At 41.5% G+C, this 12,455-nt stretch overlaps 1 protein-coding gene and 2 long non-coding RNA genes across 7 annotated transcripts in view; 1 reads left to right on the forward strand and 2 right to left on the reverse strand.

The window, feature by feature from the left end:
- Ctbp (C-terminal binding protein) overlaps window positions 1-12,455 on the forward strand; it is a 23,196-nt gene continuing 10,741 nt past the window's right edge. For 4 of the 5 annotated variants that reach the window (XM_076306299.1, XM_076306302.1, XM_076306303.1 and 1 more), the window contains exon 1: window positions 1-363. The gene's annotated coding sequence lies outside the window, so the exon portion shown is untranslated. Of the gene's footprint in view, window positions 364-11,859; window positions 12,165-12,455 lie in introns of all 5 variants that reach the window. The other variant, XM_076306301.1, reaches the window with a different exon arrangement.
- Window positions 2,164-3,258, reverse strand: LOC143144481 (uncharacterized). Its single transcript, XR_012991432.1, has 2 exons — window positions 2,786-3,258; window positions 2,164-2,516 (listed from the first exon to the last, which is right to left on the reverse strand). It is a non-coding gene; the product is annotated as an uncharacterized LOC143144481 (long non-coding RNA).
- Window positions 10,681-12,069, reverse strand: LOC143144179 (uncharacterized). Its single transcript, XR_012991356.1, has 3 exons — window positions 11,112-12,069; window positions 10,876-11,050; window positions 10,681-10,785 (listed from the first exon to the last, which is right to left on the reverse strand). It is a non-coding gene; the product is annotated as an uncharacterized LOC143144179 (long non-coding RNA).

Genomic DNA, 12,455 nt, shown 5'->3' on the forward strand with positions numbered 1-12,455 from the left:
CTCCAGCGAGGGAGACAGTCGCGAGCGTAGTTCCGCGCATTGTCGACCAATTTTTTCGTCGAATCGAGGGATTTTCGCGAATAACTGGGGCGTCGGGCGGGCGCGCGTGACCCCAGTGCCCGTATCCGAGTGAGTATCGTTCCACGGGAGACTCAAAGTCACCCGTGGACGCCGGGAGAGCCAGCCGTGTGAATTGGAATACAGAGTCGAGGCGCCGCGCGTATACTCCCGTAAGAGATACATCGTAAGAACGCCGTGTGAGAGAGTGAATACAGTTTGGTGATCGCAGTGTAGCCGGTGAAAATACACGAGTACTCAGGAGTACTGTGGGCCGAGGAATATAAGGAGAATCGCCTCCGACAGGTTAGTGAGTGGCCCTTCCCGTGGCTCCAGTTTTTCTCACGTAGATGATCGCGCCGCCGAGAGCTCAGTGTACGCCGTGTGCGTCGTTCGCGCGGCCCCTGGTGTGCACGGTGCATGCGTGCACACACGCACTGGAGAAAATTCCGCGGGTTCGTGCGTGTGTATTTGTATGCGTTTCTATCTTCCATCCGTGTGCGTACCAGCGTTTGGTGTGTACGTAGTTCTTCGTTTAACCGTTCCATGCCTTTATGTGTGCGTGTGTATGACACTCAGTGTGCGAGTATGCTAACTAGTGTGATATGGCGGGAGACGCCGCGCCAGCACCGAGCCACGCGCCTTTCTTTTTATTCGGCCCTTCGCTCTCTCGCTCACTCGCCACTGGCCCGATTATCGTATCCTCTCTTACCCCTAACCGCTTTCCAAGCGTACGGTGGGTTTCCCCTCAGAAACTTCCACTGAATTTTGGTCTATGCTTCACGGAACTTCGATCTTTGCCGAGCGCTTAAGTGCTCTCCTTTCCAGTGAACTGTGAAATCGTATCTTGACGTTGACCTTCGGCAACGTCTTCGGCCTTTCCGATGAAAATGGTCGTATGCACGCGCTCTTCGCATTTCTCTCGAAGTGTTTTGTTTGTGTGGATCAACGCTTGTAAGAGTCCTCGGTATAATTTGCAAGTTCATTACAATATGTTAATGTTAAAGGAGTATTACGATGAGCAATTAGATAGTTTATCTATTTCATTACGCACAGAGACTATAATAGCTTCTGTTTGTTTGAAACTATCTTTGTTAAGTAAATTAGCATCTAACAAAACCTCCAGTTTCGTTCACGTTTCATTAGTAAGTGCACGTGCGAGCGTGGAACGAATTATTCGACATATTATCGCTCGAGTATGAAAATTGTTATGAAATATTGTTAGATGGCAGCACTTAATGCTGTGTTTTGCATTTTTGTTATTTACATAGAAAGAATTTTTTATAGAATTTTCAATTACTCCCCGATGTATACGCTCGAGCGCATCTCAACGTTGAATCGAGTTCGCGTGACTCCCTCTTACAGTTTAATAAATCATGTTACTGAAAATATTTGATTTGCCGTTCGAGGGGCACGCCGGTGGAGCAAAGTGCCACTGGTACAGTATAGTCTCTGATATAAATCATTTATTCTGCTAAGTGTACATGTCATGCGGCTGACCGCCATTTGGGTAGACGTTTCTAGAATATCATTTATTTGTATCTGGTTCTTCTTCTCTCGGTGACCTATCTTTTTCCACATTTACTTTTCCACAATACACTGACTGACGTACGGTCCTTTTCGCGTTAGATATCCCCGCAATCACTGGGCAATTTTCTTAAGCGGCAACATAATTTAGGGACGCGTTTGCACACGTCATCGCAAGTTATCACACCACGTTCGTGTTACAAATTAGCATCATCCGTGAGTTTAGACGAACTTTTTTGCGAAAATAATTATCGTTCGTGCTTATGGGTAACAGCAAACGTGCACTGGGTTCTCAACTTTTTCGTCCTTCCAGGTGTTCCTGTAATGTTGAGTGAATCTTTTGTACGTCTTCATATAGCCCGCGTCATTTAATTCGATATAACGCGTGTTTCTTTTTTCTGGTGTTGCTAGTGCCTCCTCTTAAGGACGTGTGATCTCTTATTATTTTAAAAAACTTCTTTCAATTATTGAAATATGTGATATATTTGATTGAAATAGCTTTTTGCATGTTTGCATTTTTAATTTTTAGAAGAGGATAATTATTAATTTGAAATGGGAAGACTACAGTATAAACAAGTATGAATGAATTACAAGGAGTTTATTTAATTTTACAAGGTGCTTCGTATAAATTAATTAATTCAATAGAATATGTTGATAAAGTTCGTAAAAGAAAGGTTCAACGCAAGCATCAATGAATGTATTTACAACATGACAAGATCAGTTTTGTAAGGTGGGGGTGGATAGTGCCAACAGCATTTATTTACAAATAATATTAGAAATTTAAATAATTACATTTTTGCATTTTTAAAGTAACTTTGACACTCTTGAGAGTGCGTGTATAAGCTTAGTGTTTCCACGAGTTCGATGTTCTTGCCGGACTTGGTTAACAAGCTTCCGTTCGAAGCGATAAAGCATGTTAACGACCTACTAATCTGAAACACAGGGTTCGAATGACTGCACAATATTGGAGACGCAACGCCGCGTCCGATGACTTCAAGTTTTTTCAAAGTGTTCGACACCGCCCGAAATTTCGCTGCGAGCATAGTTCGAAGGCTAACGATAAGTCCTAAAGGACGTTGGTGCCAGGCGGAATGCCGGATTGCGTAACTTTCGCCGAATTTAACGCGAATATGGAACGAACGTCGCGTACGTTTCCCTTATTTCGTTTCGGCAGTGTGTGCGCCACATGTATGTAACTTACTTATTCATCGTTGATTGTGTCGGTATTTAAACGAGCTCCCGTTCTGGCCTTACGTAATTTGCTGAACGCGGAGAGCAGCGGTGTACGCTCGGTTGCTTATTCAGCGATGTTGTGACCTGTATTCACTTCGCGACACTTCTGTTTCTTTTTACTAGAAACCCACTCACGGTCGGCCCGTGTATGCGCGTCGTCGCGTATATTTACGTTTTCCTCGTCGGCGCCACGTAAATCCATCTCCCGCAACCGCCCGGAGAAAGGAAACGAGCAGAAGTGTTATCCTTCGAGAAAGTTAAGTCGTTCGACTTGACGAAGGAGGTCGTCCCACACCACCGTCACTGACCAGCCGAGTTTTTTTTAGGCCCTCTCGCGGTTCGGAAGAATATCTTCGTTGCCGACTTAGTCTCCTTCCCACGCTACTGATTGATCACTTCAAAACGCAAATATCACGGTGGCGTTTATTGCAAGAGCGTTGCGTGTAAACACATTAATACGGTGTTCAATTTCGCCTAGTCGACGCGTAGCCTTCTCGGGACTTGTTATCCGGTGGGTAGGACGTAATCGGGTCAAATAATCAAATATCGCAGGTCGTGAGACGCTTGAGTAGAATTTTCGGGATTCGCGGATTCGTTATTTATCGATGATTCATGGTTTCGTGTCGAACCGCGAGGTTGCCAGGGAATCTGTTATTGTTTGTCGATTTTCCCGTTTGCGCCGAAAGATACGCGTCACGGTGACTCTTTTTTATCGTTGAAAAATGTAACAGCAATGGCGGCTTCATCGCGAAAGTATTTCGCGCATACCTATTAATCACTGCAAACTTGACGATCGAGATAAGAGCATGCTTCGAGCATTCGCAGAACTCGTTCGATCATATTTTCCCTTTGCCGGACGTAATGCGCGAAGCGAAATTAATTCGTTATACAACTTGCATAAGTCTTCGATGGGATACAGATGTGCCGCGAGTACACGTAACCGTCTATTTAGAAATGTTATCGCGTGCACTGATAACGGAACGATAATGCGAAAAATGTACGCGTACCTTATTTCACGATCTAACATTTCTTCGATATTTATAGTATCGAAGATATTATAGAAGTCAAAACCAGTTCGTGATTTTTCTAAAAATTAACCACGCCCATAATAAACACGTTGCAAAGGCGTTCACAAAATTTGTTTAATCATTGTTTATATAGTTAATGATATATTCAACTTATTGAATAGATTAGATATAGATATTTAAAAGAGTTAATTCGAGATCTTTGCGAAAACAGGTGTGAAAATAAAAAATAGCTCTAAACAAGAATGCAGAAACTAGTAAAGTTTCTGTAGGCTTTGTCCTCGGTCATCGCTCGTCTTCCGTCATTTTTTGTCGCGTAATTAAAGCGTGAAATCGCCACGAAGAAGAGAGAAGAGATGGGCGAAAGCTGGTCAGATGAAGAGAGAGATAGAGGAACAGCGGGAAAGGGGAAAAAGTGTCCCTGTCTCGTACGAGGCTCGGGTGGAACCAAACCGCGGCGGTTATTATCGATCTCTCGGCATCGTTACACTTCGTCCGGGATCCGTACAAGTGCGGTAAAAGGCACGAGAGAGTGGTTACGTCGATTGTCCACGAGCTGCAGAGAAGCGACGTTCTACAGGCTGTTTCGAAAATAAGTGATCAAACTTTTGGAGGACAGAATTTTGGTCACCTTGAGAATGGTAAAAGTAGAAGCTTCCGTGGTCTTAGATACGAAAACACTTTCTACTACACTGTAGCCATTTTTTGTTTGTGTTATACTTTCGATTAAACCCATTAAGTACCAGTTTAGAGGATATTCGGAAAAATCTTTAATGTCAGTTAATATTAATAAAAACATTAATTTAAATATAATGTGATTTTTAGGCTATAAAAATGAGACTACAATAAATCTTTTTTTTTTTTTTTTTTACTATATTATGAATTTAACAAATCTATTCAAAAATGAATTACTCGATTTTTCTAGTCTAAAATATTTTGGTTAATAAAACTAATTCTATTTTATGTTACGGTTTTTCGCTAAAAAAAAATATGTTTATAGAAGCTTACGCTACTGTTGTTTGTTGTTTTCATACGCTGTATAAGTATCTCGATATTATTAGATACTTCTAGGTGCTTGGGTCGTATTTATAGGATACGTTGTAACTTTGAAAAAAAAAGTATTTTTCCCGTTTAATAAAATATTTTCAAATTCAACATATAGAAAATAATTTGGCACGCAATGGATTAATTACATCGATCGTGTTGCAGTTTTTAAATTTGTTTCAATTTACTATTATGTCACTTCATCGGTACTAGAATTATTTTAATTCAATGATTAGAATTTTAAATATATAACAATTGTCACTTTCTTGTTATAAAGAAAAATTTCGATATCGATAAAAGTTGTTTCTCTGAAGATACGTAGACAAATTTCTACAATACATTTCACCTGTCCTGTTAAAAATTGATAGAAGAAGTCAATTATATGGCTCACGCATCCTCCATAATTAAATTCTTTCACACTTCGATGTTTGTATGGACGTTAATATTCTTAGTGCGCTCGTGATAGAGTTAAAAATGCACTAAGAATGAACAAGACATGCCCTGTTAGAGAAGAAAGGCATTTCCAACAGTTTATAAGGAATACCCATTCCAATATTAAACCCTTGCGAACTTGCCAGGCATCTTTGTAAACCTGTGTCGCAAACAAAAGGTGGCTATAACTCAGAAGGGAACGTTTCCTTTCCATACCTCTGTTCATGGAACCTTTTTTTTTTCATCCTCAAGGTGAGTACTGCTGGGGACTCGGGAGTCGTCCCAAATGATAAACGCGGTTGCTTATCTGTTGACGTTAATTACATTCATACTCGTAGATATACTGTCGTTAAATTGTATCACAGGTGATACTGATATTAATATAAATACATTGAGAAATCAAGAATACTATAACTTGAGTTTTTTAAACAATTATCGTCAATAGTCTTATAATATTTATGTGAAAACACTGGTGAGAACGTGTATTCCTTCTTCCGTTATGGTTAACAAACCAGAACGCGTTCTTTAAAGTTTGATCGCTTATGTTGGAAACACTGTATACACCAGATCGTTCCATAGAAATTTCAATGTAACAGCCTAAGTGGCATGTGGATGGGTGCTCGACAAAGAGGGAAAGGGAGAGCGAAAGAATGGCCTGGACGTTGTAACAGGTGCCCCCACCCGTCCCCTTGCCCCCCCCCTCTGCCTCTTCCCTCGCTGTTCTCTTCAGGTTCGTTTCGTTCGTTCCGTGTATATCTTATAACATTTCCTATCCTTTTTCTCTCTGCTGCTACTTAGTCTCTTTTATGTAAGGCTAGCAAACTGACCTGACTCAACTATTGGATATGGTACAACCTACTGCTACACTTTTCTTGCAAGAGGGGTGGATAGATAAAAAGGTTCCTTTCCTCTTTTCGGTTGTTTGAGTTTTAACGGGCCCGAACAAGAAGTTTTTGTAGAACTCTATGCAGTTAGAAATGTGCTTTAAAGTGGAAAATTTTTCAGTGTCATGGATCTTTATGATCGGAATTGATTATATAGGTACGTCGATAGCAGTGATTTAGAAATCCTGGATGTAATTGTTCATGCGTGTTTAAACGTTGTTGAATGTCATTAAAAAAGAGTATATAGTTAAACGTTTACATACTTCGTGCACTATAAAAAGAAGATAATGATGAAATATGTAAAATAATCTTTAATGAAGTATTCCAAAGAAACGGTAATGTATGTTCTTATTTAGTTAGCAATTTGCGCGGCGTGGATGACACGCGCAAAGTGTTTGTGAAATCAAGGTTGTATCTAATCAATTTTTTATTTCGACCCTAATACTCCAATATCGTCTGAAAATAGTACGTAAGCGATAAATACTGGAGCGCATCGTGTAGATTCGCAAAAAGATATATGACAATTTCCACGTAATCAGTGCGTGGAACGATCAAACTGTTACGCATGCACACTGATTTCTTTTCGAGAATAGGGAAAAGCGTAATTACTGGTATGCTATTCAGACTATAGGCCTGATCGATTTCTACAGTGGCCCGTACAATGGAATGAGTATATACATAGATATCGCTGTTCGTCTCTGCCACTCTTGCGGAAAACGGACATGGATAGCTATAATAATAGATAAATGGGCATACATTACGTAAATAATGTGAAACAATACGTCTAAAACACGCAAAAGGAATAGCGCCGTTTATTACACTTAGAAACCTGTCTAACTGTAATCACGTATACTTACATTGACTCTGTTATGGAATAGCATACTTCCATACGGATTGGAATGTTCCATGAAAGCGAACACAACATTTTCAATAACACTGTAAGAATTATACACGCGAAGTAACTTCTGGCGCCCAGGAATTCGTATCGTCAAAGTATCGAAAGGGGAAAAGTTATTTTGAGATACGACTAGGTAGGTGTCAACGGATGCCATGAATCCCCATGTTTATTGTCAGGTCGAAGAAGGGCCGCGTACTGCGTCAAACTATTTTCTGAAATATCTTCACACAGATCAAACGAGCTAAGTATGTATTCGTATCCTCCAAGTTCCACAGTGCGTGGAACAAATATAGCGATCTAGAAAAAACTGTAGGGAACGAAGATGACAGTGCCCTTGAGTGTGAGGTGTCAACAGTTCACGGCTGGAGTGATCCTTTCGGAGCTCTAGAACTATAAGGATGGTAATGCGTTCCAGACAGCAAGCAGTATCATCGTATATTTTAAGAAAAAATGTTTGCTCGAAGGTATGAAAAATCAAAGTTCCATGATAGAAAAATAACAGTGGACCTAACGCAGATCTACTGAACACAACCCTATAGCCAACAGATAGCTCACAAGTGTGCTTCAAGTAGATCGCTATATCTGTTCCGCACACTTTACGTCTGGGAGCATCCGAACCGCTTCATTTGTTACCGTAATCGTTTCATAAACGATCTAAAACTAATAGAGATACGACTGAAAGGGGGAAAAAAGGATTCGTCGTCACCGGCGCGATGTAGTCCGAAAGTGAAGTACGACCTAGGGATAATGGGGTAGCGCATCGCCATTGTAAACAGACTTGGAAGCAGTAAGCAGCTCCGGGATTTAGTTCGATGTGTCGGAGGATGGGGACAGCGGGAGGTGGTTGAGCGAGACGGGGAGTCTGACGGTTGGGATGAGGAGAGCCGGAGGGGCAGAGGGACGTGTCCTGAAGAGAGGGGCAGACTGTCGAGGGTGGGAAGTTGCCGAGACATCGATCGAGCCGACCATTGCTTGCCACACTCCACTACTAGGAGTCAAGATGCCATATCCACTGCGAGGAACTAAACTCCATGAACTACTCTCTGCCGCTCTCTACGCACTTGTCCTAACCCGCTGTAACTTTGTGTAGGTGTGCGCCGCGCGCGCATAGATCGGAGCCGTGGAACGACCGTACGTACGCGACCGTTAAAGACGACCAGAAGCGGCGGAAAGAAGAAAGATAGAGAGAAACGGGCCAGGAGAAACTGAGAAGACGAGAGTTTTTTGTCCTCCGCGTACGTATTATGTAGCGAGCAAGCACAGCGCGTAGGTGTATGGGTACGGGGTACGAGGAAACAAGTGTACAGGGGCTCGCTCATCGCTGTTTCCGCGAGAGTCGCGCGCGCGGAGAGAGAAAATCGTTTGTATGCACTTGCGGTCCCATGAGGTCGCCTATATACACACGTACATACTTAGGCCGTTCGTGGACGTTCTTGTGGACGCCGGAGAGCGTGAAGTAAGTTATAAATCGGCCCTCTAATACGAACTTGTTCCCGTTGTAACCGTTGCGAGTAATGGGTTATAGCTCATTAGGCGTTACTAATGCATTATCGCTACTTTTAAAACCTACTGGTTTTCCTGTTCGACCGATTAGAAATGTTGTTCGGTAATCGACACGTTGGATGTATTTCTACGATAGTCATTCCATGGGTATATCGTATCACTGAGAATCATTCGCTTCGCTAGGTACATCCCGCATAAGAAAATTATATTGGTCGCGGTCGTGCTCGAATTAAATTAATGCCCCTCAAGTTTCTTCCTAACTGGGATTTAGAAGCGGTTCTCAATTCAAACTCGTTTAGGAAATTCGTAGGCAGTACAAACAGTTTTTCGTTACTATTCTTTATATACGTACGTACGTGCGCGCGTGCGCGTGTGTGTGTGTTTGCTGAGACACGGTAATGTATCGAAGGTTCGGCAAGCAACTCCCTTTGTTTTCTTAGAAGTGATTTATTCTATGAAGCACATCCAGAACGGGTGCGGAAACAATAAGAAAAGTTGGCTGGCGGTTTATGTGGAAAATTCTGATTCAGAGCGGAAGAGGATATAGGGAACCGTAAAGAGGAGGGGTTGGCAAAGTCGACGGAGTGTATGTAACTTTGAAACTTAACAAGGGTATACTCATCGCGTGCCCTACCATGAATAGGGGACATGAGCTGGCACATGTCTTGAACGTACTGGCATTGTTCTTTTTGTCTATGGTTCTCGATCGAGTTCTTCTTGACCCGATGCTAGGAGTCATGCGAATGAACAATTCTGGTATAGTCGGTGGAAAAGATAGCGAAGTTATAAATCAAGTGAAACGCGAGAAAGGTTGCGCGTCAGAAAACAAAATAAACAAGAGTACCTTTCCTTTTTTTCGTCGCGTTTGACCGACATACACTGTGCTCGCTAAGTAAAACACAAGGGTTTCAAATTTCATACCGTTTAAGCGTGTTGGGAGAAGTTTACTGTATTACTTCCTTATTGTATCGCTCGCTACCATTATACATCGCTTTAATCGTTATTGTTCCTATGATCCATTTATTTCACGCCGTAACCGACGACGCTTTAACAACACCTAATTGAAATTTTCGACGAATTTGAAATCTTTACATGGAACTTTTTGGTAATTACGATACTCGAATAAACCGTAACTTTGGCAAAGAATAGTTCGCCAAGGTGAACTTCTGATGCGCCGAGAAATGTTTTCAAAGTTAGCTCGCTAAGTTTGAATACTTCGTACACATGGCGTGATGAGTCAATGTAAGAGCCGATTTGACCAAGTGTTACGGTGCAAAGACACCGAGGTATTAATGCGTGCATCTATGTATATCGATCAGTGCGTAAGAGGAAAGGGATAACCCGCGTTGCAAATGCGCTTTGCATGTGCATCGACATTTGTAGAAGCGGGTGCAATCTCAAGGCTGAATTCGTGGAGTTCGACAAATACTTTGTCCATCGTCGTTTTACTTTCTCTTTCATGTCTTCGTTCCTTTTTTTTATTATCGTTATTATTTTTTTTAATTTATTTATTTACTACTTAGCTTTTGAAATCTGAGAATTGGTTTACAAGAGAGAGTCACTTCTATTCAAAGTATTTTTTTTTATGGCAAACCATAAAACATTCAACGTGGAAACAATCCACTGAAAGTGAGTCCTGTTTGTTTTAAGCAATTAAGTACAAATGTCATTTAATAAATGCCGATGTTCATTATTATTGTAAAAAATATTATTATGGACTTTGAAATTGTAGAAAGGCAATTCTGGAGAAATGGTATTTCTTCAATGTTTGTTACGTTTTTAACCTTAGAAATTTTTTGCCTTTCATCGAGTTAATACATGATAATTTATTGTAATGTAAACTATTGTCTAGTAAATGTTATATTTTAAAGTCAGTTGCAAATTTTATTCGATGCAGTCTCCACGAATAAATAATAGATAGTGACTTAAAAAAAAAGTTGTGAACACAAATTTGTAAAGTCCACGAATCCAAAAATCACGAAAACAGGTCAGTGTGCTACTTCACTTCGCAAACTTTTAATATGTTACCTTTTATTTAAAGTAATTAATGATTACTTATAGTTTACTAAATTATTAACGCACTGATGTGTACTAAATATATATAAACTTTTAGTCAAATGATTTTTTTTTATTCTCGTTTAGATTCGTCACAAAAAGTATTGATCGCGATCAAACACCAATCCTGCAAAAAAGAAAACGCGGATTTATTAATACGATGTAGGAAATTAACATTTTGTACTAATTCTTCTACCGATAGCAGTAAATCAGTTACAGAAATTGTTTTTGCTGAACGGTCGGAATACTCGCAACGTTGTTTGTTCAGAACAGTTAAAACGATATATTTTTATTGCTTCTGGATCTTTCTTCAAGAGTACGACGGTGCAGCAAATGTTTTTTTCTTCGCGAGAGAACGCTCGTAACTTCTTTCCGAACCACATACGCGAACCCTGAAAGATAAACCTCCTCGTAAGTACCGACTGGACCGGTTTCTTTTTTGCTCTGGCGTACCATCAAAGGAGGGACAGTACTCGGCCATGCTGACTGGTATCTGTTACAAAACGATGCTTACAAGCTTCTACACGCGTATGTGCAAAGAAGGGCAACGATGAGCGTTAAGCGAACTCGTGCTTTCCTCGGAATCTCGCAAACTTTGTCTTGGAATTTCGATCGCTACTAGAGTGAAGGGGGAGAGTTTAGAGAGAAGTGGGGAAGAGGCATCCTTCTTTCTGAAACGTTTCGTCGAAGTTTACGGATTTCTACTAGTCGTTTCCGAGTCACTTTTACTTTTCTTTTTTTTTTTTTCGGTTTCACACGTAATTCTCTGTTACATTTTGGAACTTTTGACCGAGTTCCAAGAAGCTCTGGTAAGCCATTACGGTACAGTGACGTTTGAAATTATCTGGCTCTAAGAACGCCGAAAACTTGGTTCGGTGTACGTTAATTCTTGTATCGTCCACCTTGGATGGTAACGAACCGTTCACTGAACCGTGAATCGCAACAAAGCGTCGTTAAATTTTTCTCAAACACTCGCGTCTCGGGGAAAGATCCCCCCCTCCTCTGCACGCATCTGTCTCACGTACAGTCGAAAATGTTATTCCCAACCGCAAACCGTTTTCCGTTCGTTGAGGTCACAAATTGACGCGTACATGGTATAACCAAACGAGAGTGATATTCCAGTCGGTCAATGGCGATCGATTTTCTATGCGAAAGCTCGCGGAACAGTGGTAATTCCAAAACACATTACTTATTCCCGCAGCACCGACGGAATGGGTAGGATAGCCAAGACTGTACGAAGCGCAAGACGAAAGGAGAAAGAGAAAGGAAGGCGCGGAGGGAAAGGAAGAAGAGGATGGAGGGCAAGAGCAGGCAGGCAGGCAGGCGTTGGAGAACCGAAGTTTCGCTTTAGGAGCGGAGAACTTAACTGAGTTAACTTTGCTGCCGAACCAAACTTTCCGCCAACTTTAAGTAGTCGCCTCTCCTCTCCCTCTTCTCTTCTCTCCCTTCCTGCACTCATGGCCGTTCGCCCGCTGCCCGCTGGAGAGACGAACGCGGAGGCGGAAGGTACGGAGCAACAGCCCCTCTCCTTACCCCTTTCCCGACAATTCCGTCGTGGCCAAGGATGAGAATGCCCGAACGCCGACACCGATACTCATCATAATTGGACGAGTTTCTTTCTCCCTCTCTCTTCTATTTTTGTTTTCTTTTCTTTTTTTTTTCACAACATAGAGGAAACTCTCGCTACTTTTGTAAGAGCATTTTGTTTAAGCGTGCTGTTTGTTATGTGCGTTTAACAGATTATATTGTTCCTCGAGAGTCTATTGACGTTTCCGCGGACGACACACACTGATACCA

Source organism: Ptiloglossa arizonensis, chromosome 3 (genome assembly GCF_051014685.1).
Source record: "Ptiloglossa arizonensis isolate GNS036 chromosome 3, iyPtiAriz1_principal, whole genome shotgun sequence".
In the NCBI taxonomy this organism is placed as follows: Eukaryota; Metazoa; Arthropoda; class Insecta; order Hymenoptera; family Colletidae; genus Ptiloglossa; species Ptiloglossa arizonensis.